This window comes from Anastrepha ludens, chromosome 2, assembly GCF_028408465.1.
Source record: "Anastrepha ludens isolate Willacy chromosome 2, idAnaLude1.1, whole genome shotgun sequence".
In the NCBI taxonomy this organism is placed as follows: domain Eukaryota; kingdom Metazoa; phylum Arthropoda; class Insecta; order Diptera; family Tephritidae; genus Anastrepha; species Anastrepha ludens.
This window is the reverse complement of record NC_071498.1, coordinates 94931968-94954717: the sequence shown is the minus strand read 5'-3', so window position 1 is coordinate 94954717 and position 22750 is coordinate 94931968. Positions and strand designations below refer to the sequence as shown.

At 33.4% G+C, this 22750-nt stretch overlaps 1 protein-coding gene across 1 annotated transcript in view; it reads right to left on the bottom strand.

The window, feature by feature from the left end:
- Positions 1–22750, bottom strand: part of LOC128854801 (tyrosine-protein phosphatase vhp-1) — a 53912-nt gene that overhangs the window by 4726 nt on the left and 26436 nt on the right. The gene's annotated exons all lie outside the window — the stretch shown is intronic.

Genomic DNA, 22750 nt, shown 5'->3' with positions numbered 1-22750 from the left:
AATTTCGCTGTTTGCTCTTTGTTATTTTTCTTTCTTAACCATTGTTATCAGTAAATGATGAGTGTAGAACTGCCAAATTCAAACTGCCAAGTCATTCAATTTCGAAAATTTTCGTATTACAATGCTACAGGTGGAAATAACGCGAGAGTTGTGAAGTATTTCGATATTTTAAAATAAAAATAAACTGCTCAAAAATAGTACTTATACGACGTGTCAGTCGAACGGCAAATGATGGACACTTGCACCAGAAAGTCCACCGCAGAAAAAAAAATATTAAAAGTTAAGAAAACTACAATTTTAGTAGTTTGCATTTGGTGCTTGTATTCATAACCCATTTCCATATATTCCAGATCCTATTTTTATTTAATTTTATTATTCAAATCTATTTTTGTTTATAATTTTGTCAATGAATACTATGCATTGTTTTATGCATACTAAATATTTTGGTTTTTAAATACAGTGAATACTTAATATTTCTGTTGATTCAAAAAATGTTTTACTAACCTTGTTTATATATAATTTCGTAAAAACGTTGAAATTCAGTTTTAAAAAGCGTATAAATAATTTTCGAGTAAAATCATAAGCGGATAAATTCTAAAAGTAATTAGTTATAGTTATAGATATAGAAATTTGTCAACAGCTGTCTAATGATTATATTCCGAATTTTCTGGCCAAAAATAATGCCAAACAAGGAATTGCTCGAAAAGGCAAACATGGAGCCACTAGACATTTGGAATAAAACACAGAAGTGGAAGTGTATTGGTCACACTTTACGCAAGGAAGACTGTAACATAGCGAAGAAGGCAATAGAATGGAACCCACTCGCAGCGAGAGGAAGATCGCTTGGTAGGCCAAGGGGAACCTGGAAAAGAACTGTGGATCACGAGGCGGCTCAACTTGGGTTAAGCTGAAAGCAGGTGAAGGCGTTATCCAGTAATTGGATGAGATGGCACATAGGTGGCTGTCCCGCTAGGGATTCAAGGAAACAATGATGATGATAGAAATAGCCTAAGGTTCGCTGATGTCGCTTGTTTGAAATTTTAGCCGCGAAAACCACTTGTTTTTTTTCGGTGCGAATGCTTTGGTTTTTTGTAATTATCTTGAAAACAACAAATTTCGCTAAATCAACTTTAGAACCAATTATAGGAGTAATTAAGTTTAGGTTTAGGTTTAGAAGACGAGTTTTTGTTTGTGTGTGTACGATGGTCACATTTGATATGATGAAAAGCCTGCATTAAATGGTAGATAATTTTTATGATAATATTAACTATGAGAAAAATGTAAAAATGCAGTATATGCTTTGTTTTTCCTGCGGCGGCGCGGCCGCCACTAAAAAAACACTTTTTCTATAATTTAATGTTACATGTCCTTAATAGGCTTCCAACCCGGATCCGCCGACCCTGGTTTCGTAATATATTGAGAAAAATCATTATATCAAATATTATCAGTATTAAAAATCTGAAAACTAATTTTTACTGAAATTAATTATTAAGTTTTAATTCCTATTTCAGTAAAATATTATTTACAAGAGTTTTAGTTTGTCAAAGAACTAATCCTGTCATACTTTTACGTAACACTTAAAAATTAACATAAAGCGCAAGTTTTCACTAAATAAATTGAAAAAAAAATTTGGAACACTTGTTTAAGTAACAATGTTTTAGATATACATATGTATGTACATACATATACAAGTATATGCATCAAAAGCTTGTAAAAGACATGAGAGTGTCACGCTTTAGAAAAACCTTCGTTTATTTTTCGAGGCGTAGAAATAAGATTCATTAAATACCTAAAAACAAAAACAACACGACTCTTCCATTTAAATTCAGAAGCTCAATGCGGATCTTTTTATATTTTCATTAATGTATGGACAGCTGATTTATTAATATAGCTTTTCGCTTCTGTACCTGTATTCATACATCTGTTCAACATACATACAAATGCGCATTCTTATATTCAAAGATATATTTTTTCCAACCGTTTTTTAACTGTTTTTGATAAGCATAAATATCAAAATCAGTAAATATGTATATACCATAAAAAATACAAATTTATGTACATACTAAAGTATAATCGCACAAGTGAGTGCATTTTCAATACGTCAATAAATGCTTCGCCTATTCATTCAACTTATCCACCCTCCACCATTTTAACACAAGCAATCGCTCAGTACCTTCGTCAATCAGCCAAAGCGAACGTCCGTCAAGTCAGTCAGTAGCAACGAGAAGTCAAATATGTATGTCGAGACAATGAGGCTAGGCAGGCAGCAGAGTACGTTTGTGAGTCATCAAAATTGAAATGAAGCAACAACAACTTTATCAATACCATCACGATATTGAACTGCTATATTATTGTTTGCTACTCTTCGACTATTGCCGTCAATGTATGTATGTAGGTATATTTGTCAGTCACATTAGCAACAAAAAGCAAACAAAAAATGCATGCAAAAAGTGTTTGGTCTTGTGTGCACGTCAAGTAGCTACTTCCGTCACTGGTAGCATTTTCATTTACAGAACACTTTGGCGCGATTTACAGGGCTCCCTGCTATCACAAGCAAATGAAATAAAATTTTCCGCTGATATCATTGTTTTAAGTCCAAATATGTATTTAGTACATGCCTTTTGCTTATTAGCTAAATAGGCAAGTTATATTCGTATTGCTATCCAAGTTATTGTGTATAAGAGTACTATTTGTTAGGAACAATAGTTTAGGTTTGTTAACAATAATTCAGTAACCACTGAATATTAGCGCCTTTATAAAAAAAAACATTTTTCGCCCTTGAAGTCAATTAAACAATTCAGTGCAATGCACTATACTCATTTAGCAAATGTTCAGGGTTAGGCGGGTTTGATAAGAAACTTATTTCAATGAAACTAATGAATTCATTGTATGTACGAAAGATCAGCGAATGCTTAGTACTTCGATGCCTTTGAACTGGCTGACTTGAATAAGTATAATAGAATAGGCAATAAATAATAACTGAAAAATAGTTAATTGTATTACAGAGAAATTTTTGAAAATCTTAATTTATTAGTCAAACAAATTTAGCAATATTAGCGGTACGTATCGGCGCTTAAACTGAAAAAAAAGTAAAAAAAAAAAACAGCCATCGTATGACATATTTCGAATTGACTTTCTTTAAGGAGTGCGAATAAAATATTTGCAAATAAATTTAATTAGTATATTATTTGGATTATAACTGGTTATATCCTTTTCAAGTGCCTGAAAGTATGCAACAATTAATTTTATGAAGACGCCAAATTATCACATAAAATAAACAAAGGCTGCGCTTAATTTAAGCGCGAATTTAACCGTAGTGAGCATTTAAATTAAGATATACTCTGCAGAATTTGACACCTAATTATACCGTGATTAAATTTTTCTAATATAGCCATTTTAGTGGTGCAACAAGTGGGTCGAAAGTATAAGAGTCACATAGTAAAAGCCCCAAAGTTTATGCATTCTTAGGTAAACTTTTTTTATAGCCTAATTAGTTTTTAATTTATGTGCCTGAGCGCTTTTCGAAAAAGTGCAAAAAACCGTTAAAGTACTTCTTCGAAATACCTAGCCCGAATGAATACAGTAGAATCTCACGAGCAATACTTTTGTAGTGTTCTAACCCGTTAGCTCCCCAAAGATATGGTTATTTTGACCCTTTTTGGAGAAGTTTGAAAACAATGCATTTATAAGGTCGCTGGAGGGTTGAATTGTTTTAGAAAATTCTTCCTCGAAAAATTTCACAATGGGTCATCTCAGAGAAAATCTGCATAAAGGGAGCGTAAAAGCAGATAGGAGCTTGAATAACAAATCGTTCCCCTTGAGATATGCAATAATTTTTACACTTTCTTTCAAAGGCATTTATATACTTGACGAATGCACGAAGCTGCTGCTATGCCGGGAATTACTTTTTTTAGTGCTTTTGAAAAGGGTTTGCTAAATGCATACATACATATGTGCATACATAGTATATAATATAAATATTGTATAAAATAAGGCCTCTTCTATAAGCTAGCTATCTCTCTGCTGGGCTCACTTGTTGAAAAAATTCCATGTGAAAGCAAAAACAAAGTTATCGAGCAAGATTCGCCGCTAGCGAGTATGGTTATACCCCATAAAACTGGTGTAACTCACTAGAAACAAATGTAATTTTAGGCATCTCTATTCAAGCGCTACCAAGCCACGTTTATTTAAACCAGTGCTTTCATCTTCACGCTTGGCGGAAAGAAGAGGCCTATAGTTTCAGATTGTAACGATACAACTCTGCTTTATCGATTAGAGGATAAGTTTCAAAAATAATAAATAGTTTACAAAAACATTATTTAATAAATATTAATTTCTTACGCATGCTGTCTAGGAAAAATTGTTCGGTAATCACACAGGTAGTGTCTTTGCTTGACTATCAATCGACTAATCTCAGGTTCCATGCCTTCTATGAACACGAAACATCAAATGACGGACAAAATATTATCAAATAACGGTAGCCCTCCCTCCGAGTGCATTCTGCTGTGAAAATGTTTTTCACAAAAACTGTTACTAACTGTTCCTGATAAAAACATTTATTTAGTAAAAAAGTTATTCAAAAACGAAATTGGATGATTAATTTTGCGCCACCTTGTACATACATACTCGTATAAGTAGATTAAAATGCAGACATCAAAATAAGATAACTACGAATATCACAATACTTAATTCGTTTGTCCACAACGATGAAATTGACGAAATTTGCCATTAAGCTAATTGAGTAGTACCAGCGTTTTGAGTTTTAATGTTCGATTTTGTTACTACCTATATACATATATATATATACATATATACTTAGATATGAATAAGGCAATATGTATACACTATCACTCAATATACAATTAGCTACATTTAACAGATAAAAATCTATAGATATTATACCATGAAGCTATAAGCTTGCACGCATACCCTTTTTATATGTGTACAAGTAATATTACATTAGCAATACAGGTGACACCACTCATCCAACATTTTTATGAAATAATTGTGAAATACCCACTACCTATCGAGTAATGCAGAGTATAGAACTCCATGCATACAGCTAATCAACGAACGATCGGTGCGACGAATATTTAGGACAAATAGTTATGTCAAAGTAACAGTAGTAATGACAGAGTAACAGTTACTCATACATGAATTGGTTGGTCATACTCTTATAAAGGTGGTTCTGTTTTTAGCAATCCTATCAGGAATATTGTGCCAAGGGTAGTTGCAATATTTTCTTAAATAAAACTATTTGTTGTTTCAATCGGATCCACCTACTTCAAATGCTATTGCGTATAGCAAGCAACGAGTATTTTAGACTGATACAATACCAACAACAATAAGGCTTAAGCGAAATTCGCGTAAAAGAGACTACTAGTAACTGGAAATATACACACACAAGTTTAGCTGTTATTTAGAAAGTCCAGAAAAAATGCAGGTCAAAAGTTTTGAATTCTACAGATAAAAAAAAATTCTGCTCCGTCAGCTGCTTGTAGTTCCTTCTTTGACACTATTAGTAAACAATTTAAGATTCTCATTTTCATCTTCAATATTTGCGACTTACAATTTTGTCTAGACACTCTTAGAATAAATTTAATACGTAAAGAAAAGTGAGTGTTAAGTTAGAAGTGAAAAAATTCAAATCAAGGCAAACAAATAATTGCCGAAATAAATGGATTAATCATAATTCACGGATGAGAATTTCGAAAAATCGTTTTACATACATATTGTGGTATACTGAGGAACTAATTATGCTAAAAAAAATTTCAATGTTTTTGACAAACACACCGCATGATCCCTTTAAACCAATTCTTCAGATCCTGTACAATTCTCTATAAGGTTATTGCAATAAAAGGAAGAATGAAAGAAAATGCTCAAGCCCGAATGCAAAAAAATTATCAGGAATCAAAGCGAATTTTGAGACACTTCATTCGCACATCTTATTGTAAGGGAGAATGGGGAGTTGTGAGACGGGTTTTGTTTTTGGACCCGTATTACTCAAAATCTTAATATTCTGCATATGTCAACGATGGAATCTTTAGTCAATGAATACTGGAAGCTATTGGTATAGCCTATTTAACAAAACTACAATTTTCCTTAAAATTAAAATTGTATATAATCATATAAAATATAATACATAATACAAAAATGTGGGGAGTTGTGAGACACCATGGTTTAAATCAATAAAAATGACTTATTTTAGTTGTTAGTTCTTTATTAAGATGAAAAATAAAAAAGAAAAGACAATTGTTATAAAAAGTGTATGAAAAATGCAATGCTATCAATCTGATGATTCGCAGTGAGAACATGTATAATAACCAGTTCGTAAATTGGCACACTTTAGGTGCACAGCTCGATCGCATACATTGCAATGAATGGAGTTGTTTCTGCTTAACTTTTTCGGCATTTGCAGAAAAATTTCATGATATATATACAAGCAATGCATGAATATTGCGAGGTACTTATGACAGATGCGTTAAAACGTCGAAAGAAATGGTGTCTCACAACTCCCCACATTTGTTGTCTTACAACTTCCCAAATCATTTTTTTTTATAAATGGCCGCGTAGTCATAAACACATTGAACGTTCATGCCTATGTGAATGTGTAAATTCAAAGCTAATAGGACAATTAATAATTTGTATATATTAACATTTGCAATTTGCTTCAACAACTGATCGAATGTATCGCAAAACAAATGATGAAAAAAACTTTCCGAGAAATTCCAAAACACAGTAACTGGAGAGACGCGTCGAATGCGTGTAAATATGACCAATGCTAGCTGAAAAGTGAGATCGCATCGAGAACACTTGTTGACACTTAAAATCGAATGTAAACAAATGAATAATGCCGAACGGTAACAATGTCTCACAACTCCCCATTCTCCCCTACCAAAATTGAATTGGCTACAAAACTGCACATCCGGAATGTTTTTGCAAATTCGAACTAAAAAATTTGAAATTTTAAGAAAATTGTGGAATTTTTTATAATTTATAATTATGTATAAAGCTTACAATTTTGAGTTAAAAACAAAAAAAAAAAATTGTCGCGCTGCTATAATTGTTTATATACGTGCATGAGTATGTATTTCTGTGCCATGATATGTACAATTTAGATCACAATTTAAATTGTATTAAATTTTCGCTGATAATATTTTTTTTTATAAAATATTTACCAACTCCATCTATGTCTTTAGGCATATGGGTATACCATATAAATGATTATGGAGTATGTATTATGGAAATCATATTTTAAGTACACAGATATATACATAGTTATATATTGTACATAATGCATATATCAGAATGTAAGATTGTATAATACAATATTTACAAAAACAGCTGAGAGGAAATGCATATGGAATTGTAAGAAATCAATTTTATATTTAAATAGCTTACTAGGAAATAGCTACGAGTTGCAAGCGCCAAAGCCATTCGTATGCCAATGAGGTTGCGATTAAAGTGCGACGCTTAAATGAAATGGAATATAAAAAAAAAAAAATAATAATAACTGACGTATACACTTCTGTTAGTTGGTTGGCCGAGCTCCTTCTCCTATTTGTGGTGTACGTCTTGATGTTGCTACAGAAATGGAGGGACCTACAGTTTTAAGCCGACTCCGAACAGCAGATATTTTTTATGAGGAGCTTTTTCATGGCAGAAATACACTCGGAGGGGGGACCGCTATTAGAAAACAACTATTACTTCATTCGAAGATTCAAACCTATGTACTACGAATGGTAGTCACGCACCAACCCATTCGGCTACTGTAGCCGCCTTTGTTTAATAAGTGCGATTAAATAAGTTTTGGAGTTCAAAGAGGCTTATGAGAAATTTTTTTTATGTATCATCTCTGTGTTCTAAATAAATGAGCGAAACATTTTTTTGTTTGAAAACTTACGGATACGCTGAAGAAAATTTAAATGGAAAGAAATAGAAAAAAAAAACATTAAAGACAACATAATACAACAACAGCAAAGCTTATTACATTGCTTAACTTTTGGTATATTTTTAATAATTCAATCGAAGGGCTTCTGTGTGTATTTATTTTGAACTCATGGAACCTGACAGTATTTCTAGTACTTTCGGGGGTAGCGCTAGATAAATTACAGAAATAACCTGTCATATCTTTATGCTTGCGATTGACGCAGACTAGAATGCAGGGCAATAGTGAGGAGCCTTTGAGAGATTTATAAATATAAAAATATTTATTTACTTCAGTTCAATAGCTCGAGACCTCTGGCTTGCCCAGTTGGGCTCCATCTGCTGTTGACACCAACCAGCCTTTGTATAAAATATTTTCATGACAAGTGGCTACAATGGAAAAATTGATTTTGTTTTAATAACGGCCGTCTCTCTGCAAACCTCCGCCGAATGCAGTCACTGCCGCGAAAAAATATCTCACAAAAATCATCAACTAGTCAGAGGTGGCATCAAACTGTAGGCTTCTCAATGTGAATCTATAAAATTTCAAAAATAATTTCCAAAATTGAATGAGCAACAAAATTGCATTACCAGAATTCTTCTAAAGCTGAAAATGTTGGTGATAATATTTTAAATTAATTAAATAAATAATTTGTTAATGTTCTACAAAATTTGAAAGGTTTTATATATTGTATAATTATGGTTTTATTTAAAAAAAAATTGCTTGAAAAATAGTGCCACCATTGTAAAAAGACAAATATACTATGTGTGTACTTCGTCATTCAAAAAAAGTAATACAGAATAATTTTCATAAATTTTGTTGACCAACCCAACTATGCAAAAATCTCTGCTTACAAATATGAGTTTTCTAAAGGGTATGGCGCTTAAGCTCCTTATAATTCGCCGCACACTCTTTTCCCAAATGTACTCACCTGTATAATATGGATGTATGTATGTACAAATACATAAGCACATATACAAGGTGACGCACAATTAATTACCCTGTCGAAAGATTTATAATTTTTGCAAATAGAATTCGACCGCCGCAGCATACAAACAGACAGCCAATGCAGCGCTTAAAGGGCAAAATGAAGATTTCCATCACTCAAAATATTTTTTTTATGTAATAAAAAAGTTATTCAAAATCAAAATGTGATGATTAGTTTTGCGCCACCTTGTATTTTTAAAATTATGTGACAAAATAGCAAAATGGTTAAAAGGCTTTGGAAGTGTGTGATTCACGCGTCGTGAGGGGTGTGCCATATAAGGCAACATTAGTCCATGCACATGCAAGTGTACATAGGTGTACTTACATACATACATACAACTATATTAGCAAGCATGTGTTTAAAAAACAAAAACGAAAAAAAAAAAACTGAGGGCTATGGCTGATTGTCTTTCAAACAAATCTAACTGTTTGACTTCCTTACTATGTACAATACATTTGTACGTACATACGTACATATGCATATACATTAAATGACTGCCATACTGTCTGCTTGCCAGAGTGTCGCTAATACAATACGAACTATTCACATACCCATAGATATGTATGTGTGTATGCAGGCATAAAGAAGCAATAACATTGCTGACTCATAATGTTTGCCAAAACATTGAAGTGTTGAGTATTAATGGCCGCAAAAGTAAATATGTTTGTATGTATGTACGATTGTTTGGCAAAATCTATGCGTTCATTGAATTCAATATTTTTGTTGCTTCTGCTGGTGTTTCCACAACAATTTTGGATTTATTTGCACAATTTTTTTAATATTTTTTGTTGTTGCAGTTTTGTTTTTCTTAGCGGTGTGGCCTATCGGCAATCGTAATTATGATTTTGCATGTGCAAAAAACATACAAAAAAAAAACGAGAAAAATCTAAAAAAACAAAAAAAAAACCCGATTGAGCGTCTGATTTATTATGTCAGCCAAGGCAGAGGAAATTGGTTGGCAGAAAATTTGTAGCACAAAATCGAATCGTGAAAAAGTATTGCAAAGCGCTAGGTCGCATGAGAAAATACATAGAAAAATATTACACGTTAAGTGCCTGGTTCTAGTAATTACCCGAACCAGTACTTGAATTAGTCAGCATAGGATTTGATTTTATTTCAGTTTTTGCTAAGTTAATGCACAAAAAATGCCGGTGAGTTGGCGCATAATAAGTCGATTCCCATTAATTTGCGCAGTGACGTGGAAAAATTCACTTTCACACGCCTGCGGCTCACCGTTTCTTTCATGTGTTTTCAATGTTTCTTTAAAAAAAAAACATATTACAATACAATAAGTAACAAAATAATTACTAATCGATGATTAAGTGCCACCAAAAAGCCTTAATGGCGGCTATAAAAGGAAGTGCCATGATGCGCACGCGCAACTGACTGGATTGGGTTACTCACACTCAGCGCTGGATATGAATGAACAAATCAGCGGCGACAACGCATCGGAAGTAAATATTGAATAAACGGTTCACATGAGTGATGAATATTGACAAGTTACCAGTGAACAAATGGTGGGTGGCGGCGGCGGCTTCGGCGGCACTGGCGAGATTGTCATTGTAATGGAATTTTTGGTATGTGCACACCATTACCTTTTGTCACTTTTAATTTGTGAGTTTTCAAATGGCTTGTATGACTTTGTGCTCTATGCGTAATTGTGCGCGATGCGTAATCTTAATCAAGGTGACTTATTAGCTACATATGTATGTATTCTGTCACACCGTGAAATGTCAAGCATCACGACGACAATAAAGAATGCAACGATTTTGGATGACGCAAGGACTGGCTGGCAGCTAAACGGCTGTTGCACCACCGATGACGTGTTGCAGTGTCATCTCTCCAAGTGTTGTTGAATTCGAGAATATTGCGCCTTTCAGTTTCGATTTCGTGAATTCTTTAAGTCTTTTTCATTTCTCATCTTATGTTTATGTGCATTTGCGTGTGTGTTTTAATTGAGCGTGATGATTAAGAATATTTTGGGGATGACTCTTAGCGCACGCTATGCATGTACTTTTCACTTGCAGCTGCAACATATCAAAAATACGAACAAGCACATACAGATGTTTGCTTATCAGTGTTAGTAAGGCGATGAGCTGTCTACTTTGTAAAGATGCATATATACACACATAAAAACAGACATATCTACAAAATTAAGTGTAAATACGTTTTGACTTTGTTGTTGGTGCTAGCAATTGGCGATCGCGAACAACAGGTCGCCGCTACTTTGACCGACTGACGCATAAAGGCAAACAAACACTAGCAGCTGGCCACTAAATAGCAGCCAGAGGTGAGGATGTGTGACGCGTCATGTGCGACACACAAGCATGACGCAGACACGCACTTTCAGATGCTGCCACTTTAATTTTACACACAAATATACAATATTTCAGTTTTATTGCTGGCCTGTCTATGCCGCCAACTCTGCCGATGTCCTTCAGCTGGCGCTATCTGCCCGCCATTTACACGTCATAGTATTTAGCGTTTCCTCATACTCGCACGTACATATGTACGTACATATTGCATGTAATTTGTGGCATGCGTAGGTTTATTTTAAAAACTTTTGTATGCTTATTGCGAGCTAAGTATTTTATTTTCTTTTTTTAAATAAATTTCAAGTCATATACGGCGCTGACTCATTGGCTTAATTGTTTTTTATTCTTAATTTATTGCTATTTTTGTGAGCACGTTTATTCTTCTTCTTCCCTCTTTCACAATAAAATCCACTCGTCAGCGTAAACAAATGAGTTAACAAAATAAAGCATTTAATCCACGCTAACTCGATGGCCTCAGCGATTTACTTATACTTTTACTGTGTGAGTAACGGCTGCTCTTCTCCAAGCTCCTTACTTCGCTTGATCTTTACTGCGTGGTTTTTAATCTCACTGTTTTGTTTACTTCAGATTTTTTAGTTTTTTTTGTTTTTGAATAAGTCATGGCCGAAACACGTTTTGGCAGCAGCTTAATTTTGGCACTGACGCTTTTTTCGACATTTGGTTGTCTCAAGAGAGACAAGATGCAAAGTGGCATTAGTAATGAAAACGTACGAATGGCAAATGTTAAAAGCATAGAAACCGTAAAGTCAGTAAAGTGAAGATTTTATGAAAAAATAACAACAACAGTGATGCAATGAAGCAGGTGCCAGCCGATGAACAAGCATACCTAACATACATAAGTCTGTGTGGAGATAGGTAGATGACTGAATTGTGCGAAAAGGCGCTGAAGTGGTTACCAACAGCAGGCAAATTTACACCAACCGATCGAAACTCACACCATTATGCAAAGAAGCCGTGTGAGCACGTACATACATATGTACATACAACTGTATAAGTTAGTTGAATGAGTAAGGTAGAGAATAGTGGAGTATGCAGAAGATAGTTTCTCGCAATGACAAATACGATCTACAGTGAAGTTGGAGAAATCTTTATGAACTTTAAATTTTGTAGCTTGGCTAAAATATTGCACATTAGTTACAAAATTATTATTTTTTTGTATTTAAAGAATTTGTATTACATTTATAAATTTTGACAATATTAAGCCATTTAATCTCGAATCAGTCCCGAAATTAGTTGGGATTCCGATTTCCAGTGTTGTATTTATAAGAAAATGCAATTTGAAAACCGAATGTGTTGCACTTTGAAGAAAAACACTACATCTTTGCATACTTTTAGGATGATGTTCATACTTAAAGGCAACCAATGTGCTATTATAACCTTATACCTGCATATAACGAGGTCCTAATTTTAGAGAACAATTTATTTATAATAATTTTTCCACTACATGAACGAGTGAGCAGCGTTTGTTATTGACGAGCCATTGACCAAACAATATTTATTGCGGTTGCAAACTTGCCAACAGTCGACTGTGTATTTATGCGTGAGGTTGAGTGATAAGTGGTGATCAACAAAGCAAGAATAAAACAAAAGCTATAAAAACGATGAAAATCAACAGAAACAGTAAATAAATCGCAAGCTTTGCCAATGATTCATGTCAAACTTTTGAGGGCGCCAACGCTATGGCTCCACCTCCACCACCAACAAAGTTCAAGTGCGCGCTTGCCTCAAACGAACTTTAAGTTTCCACTTCATTCAAGTGAATTGAACTCAAAACAAGTAAGTCGCAGAAAACAAAAAAACAAAAATAATAATATAATAATAATACAAGTGGTCACTACGGTGCGCACGCGCAGTTTGCAGCCTTCACTCAGCAAGTGGCATCCCAGCAACAAGCGTTAGGGGAGAGAAGGTAGTCAGTTGCCATTAACAACAATGAGTTGCTCTGCCATCCAGTAGTCGCGTTTGCGACTGACTGCGAACAAAGTACACTGTCAATTGGAAGTGATCGATTTTTGGCGTTTTGCGGTTTTCGGCAAACAAGAAAAAAATTATTTTGAAGCTAGTATGAGACAGCTTCTGATATTTCGTTGATTGACCTTCAACTTGCGCACTCCAGCAGTTGATTGGATCATTTGGGTTGATATAAAAACTTGTTAAATGGAATGCATGCAAAGCTAAGCAATTAAATTTAAAAATATTCAAATGTAAAACAAAAATGCAAAAAATTAATTTTTTGTTAACTTTAGCGAGTCATCGCCGTCGTGGCGATGCGGTGCATTCGAACGCAGTAATTAGACAATAAATTAAATGCGATATCCCCAAAAGTACTCAAGCGAAGTTCATGCAGTTCAGATTAAAAAGTTTTTGTATAAAATCTCACAAAAAAATTAAATAAATAAATAAAAGAAATAAACCAAAAATAAACCTTCACTTTCATGTTTAGCGGGTGGCTTTGCGGCTGATGGTGACTCATCCGTAATGAAACGCGGAACGCGCGCCTTTACAGGGAGCGCCTGCGCACACGCTAACGATTCAAGCAGTCACACACACACACATGCGTACACACACCTAACAATTGTTTTACTTTGATGAATGACTGACTGACTGACAGCTTGATCGTTGTTTGCACGCTTCAATGGCTGAATGGATTCCCGTGAGTTGTCAACAATGACAACAGCAGCAACAACAAAAATCTCGTCGCTGTGATCTCATGCTAATGTAAACAAAAACTGCGAATTATACAAATTCGCCATAAAATTTAATGAATCTCGTGTGCTCGAGGCTGTGGCTTTCCCGCTTAGAGAAGTCTGGTCGTCTTTGAATTGTTTACTCTCTACTGCGAAATGCAGGGTGATATCAACGTCAATGACTTATACACATACATACATACATCCATATAGTTGTAGATGAAAGAAAACGTTTCGCCGTAATTTGCGGGAGGCTGGAATTTTTACAATCTCACGCGTCTGTTACATATTTATGACTTATAATAAACTGTTTATATTTTAAATTGTTGAGGCATGAATTGTACATCTACTTGCAGTTACATACGAATGTATGAACGTATGTGGGTGAGCATCAATGCGGTTAACTCGTCAAGCTGACCGAGGACCACGCAAATATATTTACATATACGACATCTCTTGGAATTCCTGGGTCATAAATTGATATCGCACATTCCTTTGCTTTCTTAAAATTTCTCTGACTTTTCGATACACAACAGCGTTTATTTTTAGCGCGATGACAAATGCGTTAAAAATACGTTATGGTATGTACATAAAATATTTATATACAAACAGACATACGAGCATAGGGTTATACCACTATCTGTGCACACGCCCTCAAATATCCGCATTGTGATGTTGCTATTTTGGAAATGAAAATATGAATTTCCAAGCAAATTAGTCTTATAATTTTTTTTTTTATTTTTGATGAAGTTCAGATTATATTATGATTTCATCATTTCTGTGAATAATTGGCTTTTCGCGGGATTGCTATAAATAAATGGGAAAATTCATTGTTGCTATGGTTTCGTAAAAAGAATTATTACAAAACAGGGAGACGAAAAGTAACTGAAAGGTACATATCCATATATGAATGAATCAAACAATATTCTAAACTTCTTTTTGTTGCTTCTTATCTAATCAGTACTTAAGTGATAATCAACACCTCTGCTGTCATTAGATGAAATTTGTATTAGTAAAGGTGTACGTAGAAGAAGCTAATTTGCGTAAATAAAAAATAGTTATCAAAAAGAAAAAAAAAACAATTAGTACGTGAAGGTAAATAAGTGGTGCTTAGTGCAAAAAGTAGTAGTAAATATTTATTGTGAATAATATTTATCTAAGAAACAGTAATGAATGACCCCGTCGAAATATAAAAGATCTTCGAAGCAGGCGAAAAACTTATCCCGCAAGGGCTGAATATTCTTTGACCAAACGTGCAGCTTGTTGCACATACCAGAGTTATGATTTCTAGTTACTCAAGAAAATGATTGTCTTCTAAAGCTAACTTAATAGTGTCACGAAATTGATAGTTATTTGTTCCGAAAATGTTTCAATACTCTTGCAGTATATATGTATGTATTTTAAAAAGTGCACAGCAAAACAGAAACAAATCGGTTCAGGAATTCCACTATGTCTTATAACACTATTGTGTAGGGCGGCCTTCAGGAGTTTAAGACTACTGTAAATATTACTTGAAAACGACTAATGACGAAAAAGCTTTTTTACATTTACAATCATATACAATTTTTCAAACCACAATATCTTAAAAAACTCTCCATTGCGCATTTACTGTTATTGCCGAAGCTCAAAACGGCGTCCTGTTTTGGTCTAAAGGACACGATGCGTTCACTGACACTTCAACTATTGGGTAAATTGTGACAGAAATTGTCTATTGGCCATTTTTCCATGTAAATACCACAATTAATTACAATTTCGAATGAAAATTTCCATAAATTTGTTACAAAAAATTCACATCAAGAATTCCACAGTGTACTGTTTGGGTATTTTTTGATATTCTTATGCATATTTGACGAGCTAGTAGTTTTTTGTCAATAGCATTAAACTAACTTTTCTCTTTATATAGGCATCAAAAATCTTAATATACATATGTATGTACAATATATATTTACTTTTTTACTCCTCCATTAAATATTTATTTAATTTTCTTTGAAAGGCAAATTCAAGCAAACTGCCTATACATACATTTCGAACGCTGTTACTTTCCTTTTGCTACTTTCCCCCCAAGTATCTTATCTTTTTTACTTTGTTGTCAGCTTATCTTCTTATCATCTAAATATCTATGTATGTATAAAAAACTTTAAGAAAAACGTTTTGAAAACTGCGTCTTTTCTTTCTTGGAAAAAGTGTTCGCATAGTGTCATACACAAAAAAAAACAACCTTTGTGTAAGAATGCACTTATATACTTTACTTAAATATACATACGTTTGCTTACTTACTATGTTCGTAGTTAGTTTAGCAGTTTAAATGCTTTCACGTACATATTCGTATGTCTATAATTCTTCTTAAAAGTAGTGAAGAGGCAACTTAAGCAGTCGCCAGACGTATCAAGGAAAGTATGATTTCAGCAAAGTTGGAAAAAATTTAACAAAATACTTTTCGTACGGGGACACGGGAATGTATACATTTTAGCAACAAAAAGAGTTGAAAAACAGGTGTTTTTCCTTTCTCTGACAGCAGATTTTTATTTTATTTTTTTCTTATAACTTATTTTTTTCTCATATTTTATTTTATTTTTTTTCATATTTTATTTTATTTTTTTCTCATATTTTATTTTTTTATTATTTTTTTACTTTATTGTTTCATTTATTTAAATTCATTACTTAATTTGGACTAGATAATCCATATTCATTATACATATTTACATGTATAAAGTAGTACCGTTACACAGCACAAAAATAAATTTTATCATTTTACTTGATAACGGACACACATGCCAGAAAAAATGTGAAGCATACTTTCTAGCTTAAGCTTGGCTTGACTGTATAAGTAGTTATAGTATAAATCTACACCCTTCGTAAAAGTGAACTCGAGCTCAAACTTCCATATACTATATATATATATCTTCATTCCTGTTGTATTTTCATATGTATTTATTTTCTTGACTTTAAATTTAACTTTTCCATTTGCTTCTATGTGATTATCACGTGCTTATCAAAAATGTGTAGAAATCACAACCCCCTTTCGCAACGATTTGATGTCAGCGGGCCATCGAAAAAGGTCAACTTTGAAGCAATTAGATACGCCGATTAATTTACAGCTAGCTTTTAAAATTATGAGAATACAAATAAGAAGAAAAAGCATATAAAAATAATCGAGAATAAAAAGTAAGACAGGCTATTAATGTATGAACATTAATGTACAAAAGACGTGAAGTAGAAGAAACAATGAGAGAGCGGACGCAGAAAAAATGTGAGTAAGTGAAAGAGTTATACTCGTAGATAACAGTGCGCAAGTTTTAGAGAGAATATCATAAATTGACCACATCTCAGAAATTAAAGATCGTACCAAAACCGTCTGTAGTGCAACTTACTAAACATCAGATAAACCACTAGCAATTTACAAAAATCAAGTTCGTCCGCTGTTGGAATTTTCTAGGTCAAGTGCCAGATTTTACACAAAAGCTCTACTAAATTATTTAAGTTTGAATTTTGAAGAAGAGCAGCACTCGAAACAGGGAACACACTATTCGTCACTATTATCTTTTGTTAGCGTAAAGCAAATGTCCAAAGTGGAAGTGGCGGAAACAGGTGGGCAGTGCGAAGACAGAAATGGAAAATAAAAATATAAAAAAGGCTATGTAGCGCAGTAAGAGTAAGTTGTATATAAAATGAAAAATGTTTAATAATTATAAAAAACCAACAAACTACAGTCTAGACAAGAACGACTGACGGAAGAAAGACGAACACACCCAACCAACGCAAGATACATATGGTTTGGTATATTTGGTGAATACAAGTACACACGCAAGTATGTAGAGGTGTAGGTAGTTGTGTGTGAACCAGCAAATGTGTAGTACAAAAAAAATCTGTTTTCACACCATAGCTAAGTGATAGCACGTAAGCAAAATGCGTGAATGGATAAATATAAAGAAATCAATGAATTGTTGAATGAATGAGTCGGCAAATGGCAGTTGAAAGTACGGCATAGAAAAAAAGTAAAAAAATGAAAATAAAAAAAATAAAATAAAAAACAAACACATACGCAAACAGTTAATGAAGTATCAAATTAATATGAATAATTACATTTCTGACGACAACAATGGGCTTGGAAGAAAATGGATTTTTAATGGCTTATTTGCATAAATTTTGGAAAGAAAAATTTTGCTAAAGAAGAATTACAACAAGAAACATAACTGAAATATAAATAAAAAATAAATAAAAACCCCAATCTTTCAATAAGAAAATAAAAATTTGTAAAATTCTAACAGTAAAGAGAAAGAAAAAGAAAGAAGAGTTGTAACATTTTTTCAAAAAATGTTTAGAACAAATATTAATCATAAAAATATTGCACATAAAATGGCAACCACACAAAAAAAGTATATTTATAAATATTAAAAATTGAATATAAAATTGAAGTAAAGTTTCCAATCTTTCAATAAGATAATAAGAAAAAATCATAAAATTCCGTAAATATTTTTTTAAAATATTTATTAAATTAGAAGCTTAAAATTAGCTACGAATTGTCAAAATTGAAGTAAAATTGTTAAGTTTTTAATAAGACAATAAGTGAAAATCATACAAATTGTGTACTAATTTTCGAACACAGAAATTTTGTACTAATTTTCCAAAAAAGAAATTTATAATCAAAAATCGCATACAATTTTTCTTATGAAACTATTTATTCAATTCAATTATGAATAAGGTAATAAGCCAATATCAACATTTTGTTGAAAAAAACCGTTACAAAAACAGACAAGGACATAAGGTAGTATAATTATTTTGTAAATACTTGCAATGTGAAAATTAAAAATTTAAAACTAAAATGTAATCGAAAAGTAAAAAAAAAATTAATATGATTATACTTTGTTCCCTAAGGGCTACTGTGGAAAAAGTTGGAATAAAGTACTAGCGTTAAATGCAAAGTTAAAAAAAAGACTAAACAATTTTTTTTTATAAAATTCAAACCGCAACTATAGGCAGAAAACATGCAACATATGGACTATTTATGAAAATAATTATTTTATTAATGAGTGATTTAACTGAAGTTAGGTGGATGCTCTTGGAAATCGCTTAGGCTCCGCGCTCTTTATGTGACTTATAATTCAGCCTTATTACCCTAAGACAAATTTGTACTCACTGTGATTTTATACGGTTCCTAATCTCTAGAAACCTGAGTTCACTAAGCTCCTCAAATTACTAAAGATTGTAGCATGAATAATATTTTAGGAAGCATTTCGAAAGTGGGCAAGCTATCAACCAATTATTATGGCTGCGTAAAATGACACTCTGGCTATACAAATTAATTATGAAAACTTCGAAGTGAAAATTCCGAAAATCACAAAGTTCATTATTTAAATATTAACTCTTCATTAAGTAACTCAATTTTGTACATGAAATTAGAAATAAAGTTTAAGTTTCATTATTTAGCGAATTATGTGTGGCACTGTTTCTTTTTAAGCATCAGGCGAACTCGGACTCTGCAGATTTTTTTATATTTCACACAAATATCTCAATATAAAACCATGAAGTCACTAATACATTCATAAGTAGTCACAGAAGTAATTATTCATGTCAGAGCGAATTATTTATTACGTAAAATTAAATTAAAATATGGAGATTATTCAAAACAATAAACTCGTGTTCGTACTCGTAGGAGATTCAAGCCAAGGAAACTGTAAATATTAAATTCAAGTATGTTGTGTGAAAACGATAAATTTGGCTCTTCTCTTATTTAAAATTTCCCAAGCCTTTATATAAGTTAAGTTATAAGTTATTTGCAGCAACGCAATGGTATAAATAACTTAGAAAATGAAAAAAATAAACAAAACAAGTATAGATATATAAAAAAATGTAGAGCAAAGCGGCCGATTACTTGTTTCTAATTAAAAAGATTTTAAAATAACGAAAAAATTGCATGCAGCTAACCTTTTGTTAGATATTTTTGGCCGAATTGCTTGGTATTTTAGGGCGTAAGTCGTTTTGCGTGCTCAAACATTTCTTACTTCAAGTCAAGCCAATATTTTCATTGTTTATACTTATATAAATGCATATGTATGTGTGTAGGTAAATACTTATGCTGGCTTGTTGAAGTTATTTTACTCCGCATATGAATGAAAATAGCATGCGCATTGACTGAAATTCATAAAAATATTACTACTAAAATATTAAGGAAGAAATTTTAATAATAATTGCTATAGTATAGACGAGGCAAAAACGTCAGAATGCACACATGTACACATATATTACATCAACGACATGCACACACGCAAATAAGTGCTACAAAAATAAACACAACGCCATATAAACAATGTACATACATATATATGCAAGTATGTATTTGTAAACATTTATATTTACTCGCACGGCGATTGCTTCAGAAATTTCATGGCATAAAAACGAAATGGATGATGATGAGTCATCGGCAGTCGACAGCCGCAAACCACCAGCCAGCAGCCGGCAGCGAACGAGGCAGTCAGTCAGTCAGTCAGGCAGCCAGATAGTCATTCAACCAAACAGCCAGGGCGAGTTGTTGACGCTGTTGTTGTTGGTGTTTTGACTTGGAGTGTGGCAGGGAATTGTACGCAGGGAAGTCGCAGTCAGTCAGCCAGTCATCCATTGCTTTTGTTGATTCTTTACTTATGATCGTTGTTGTCATGTTGTTATTGTTGCTTGGCCATTATAGCTGTTGCTTCACCAGAAGCAGACCCAATCGGGCCGGTTAAGTAGAGAGAGAAATTTCGCCCGCACTCTCGAATCTCTTAGATACGTCGAGAGTTCTACTACTCGTCGTATATATGTATGTGTGGATGTACATATATTTACTGAGGCATATGTATGTACGTAGCGCCGCTATTCAAATGTACCTAGCTGTGTATTCGTCTTTATGCGCATATTTGCCAGGTATTACTGTGTGTTGTTAGCATTTAAAAATTTTCTTGCTTTCATTAATTTTTCTTATTGTTGTTTTTGTTGAATTTTTCAGTTTGTACTTAAAAGGCTTGAGGAATAATGAGAAGAGGCAACATAGTACTTTTAGAGGTAAACATAACCATGGGCTGACGTCGATGACGATTATGGCACTGGTGTGAGTTGAAAAGGGGGTGGCGGAGTTGTGCAGGAGAAAGGTACTCGTAGAGTGGTTGTAGGCAATTGTCGGTGTGAAACTGTTTTGAATGAAGTGTGTATTGGTGAGCGTGTTTTAGAAGGGACTTATGTATGTGCATATGTGCTTACGTGTGCTGTGGTGTGTTGGGTGGTGGATCTGGTGGGTTGGTGGGATGCAGCAAGACCGACCAGCAGGCTGTCAGTGAATGAGATTATAATTGTTTCGTGCCGTGTGCGAATTTATTGTGTTTTGTGTTTGCTATTGTTGTGTTCTTCGTTTGTGTGCACGTAATAGCATTCACTGTACATACATTACTGTTGATTTGTAGTAATTTTTGGAAATTTTCAATTAATTTACTACAAGCAGAAGATAATGTATGGAAATCTGAGAAAATCCCAATTGAGTTTATATATGCCAGCGGGGATGAAAGGGACGCTGGCCTCTACGTGGAACTAAGCTGGCTTTCATAAGCAAAGTTGTAGATGTATTGTATGTAATTTTAGTAAATTAGGGTGAGTGATTCTGGGCAATGACTAATGCGTTTAAGTGCGTACGTAAGTAAATAGGTATAATCTGCGATAATGGCGTATGCTACAATAAAAACTGCTGTTCCAAGAATTCCTTTATATTTCTTCATTTTAGGGGCTACTAATGTACTTATATAATAAGGTAGAATACCCAAACTTCAACAAAATCCTTAAGGCATACTCTTCATCCAAAATTAATCCCAAGGAAGTGAAGTTGTTGATAAGGAAGCTAGCACTCTCTACCTTGACAGGTCCAAAATGGACTCTACATTCCGAAGTACTGGGTATAACTCTATCATTACGGCCGGAAAATCAACCAACCATATCTCAGTCGGAAATAGTTAAAATGGGCAAGTGCTTTTAGCAATTTTAGTATCTCCAGGAAATCAATCAATGTAAAATGAAATTATATTGTTATAGCAGATCGAAGTCTACGGATTTTCTAGAACCTGCCACAGATATCTCTTAGAAACACCAAGTATGCATGGCTTATATTCTTTTATTGAATAATTATTCCAATTGTGGAATATTTTGAGTAAGTTTAGCTCGAGTACTTAATTTTTATATAAAAGCTTACTAAGGAACGATTCAGCAATTACGAAACTTTATCGATACGCACCCAAAATATTCGCTTTGTATGTATTCAATAAATTGTTAATGACACAATCTCCCCACGCATTAGAAATAACAGTTGAATATAACAGGTATAATTAGAAAAGGACACGTAAAACAAGGGTCAGAGATAAAACACGCAATGGAAACATACTTCCAAGCGGCACGCACCTGCCATTAGCAGCTGGATAATGGGGAAAACTGGTTATAATAAAAACTAAAATAGGGAAAAAGGACACATACATACATGAACTAAATATCGTAATAAATGGAAAGGAAAACTATTCATGCCAGAGTTCGGCTATTTTCGAAAGCATACGAGAATATTTTAGTGAAACCTACCAATAAAATTAAAAAAATTCCTCGAATAAAATAAAATCGCCATATCGTAGGAGGAAACAGCAACTAATGACCAGCCGGGCTAATGGCCGCAGGCATTGGTTTATGTAAAACCGCCAAAACAAACCCACAAAGAAAAAACATTTAACACGCAAAAAATGCGAGAGGCAAATCGGAAAACTACTAAAAACAAGCAAAAGCAAAGGAATACAAGCATGTTTGGATGTAC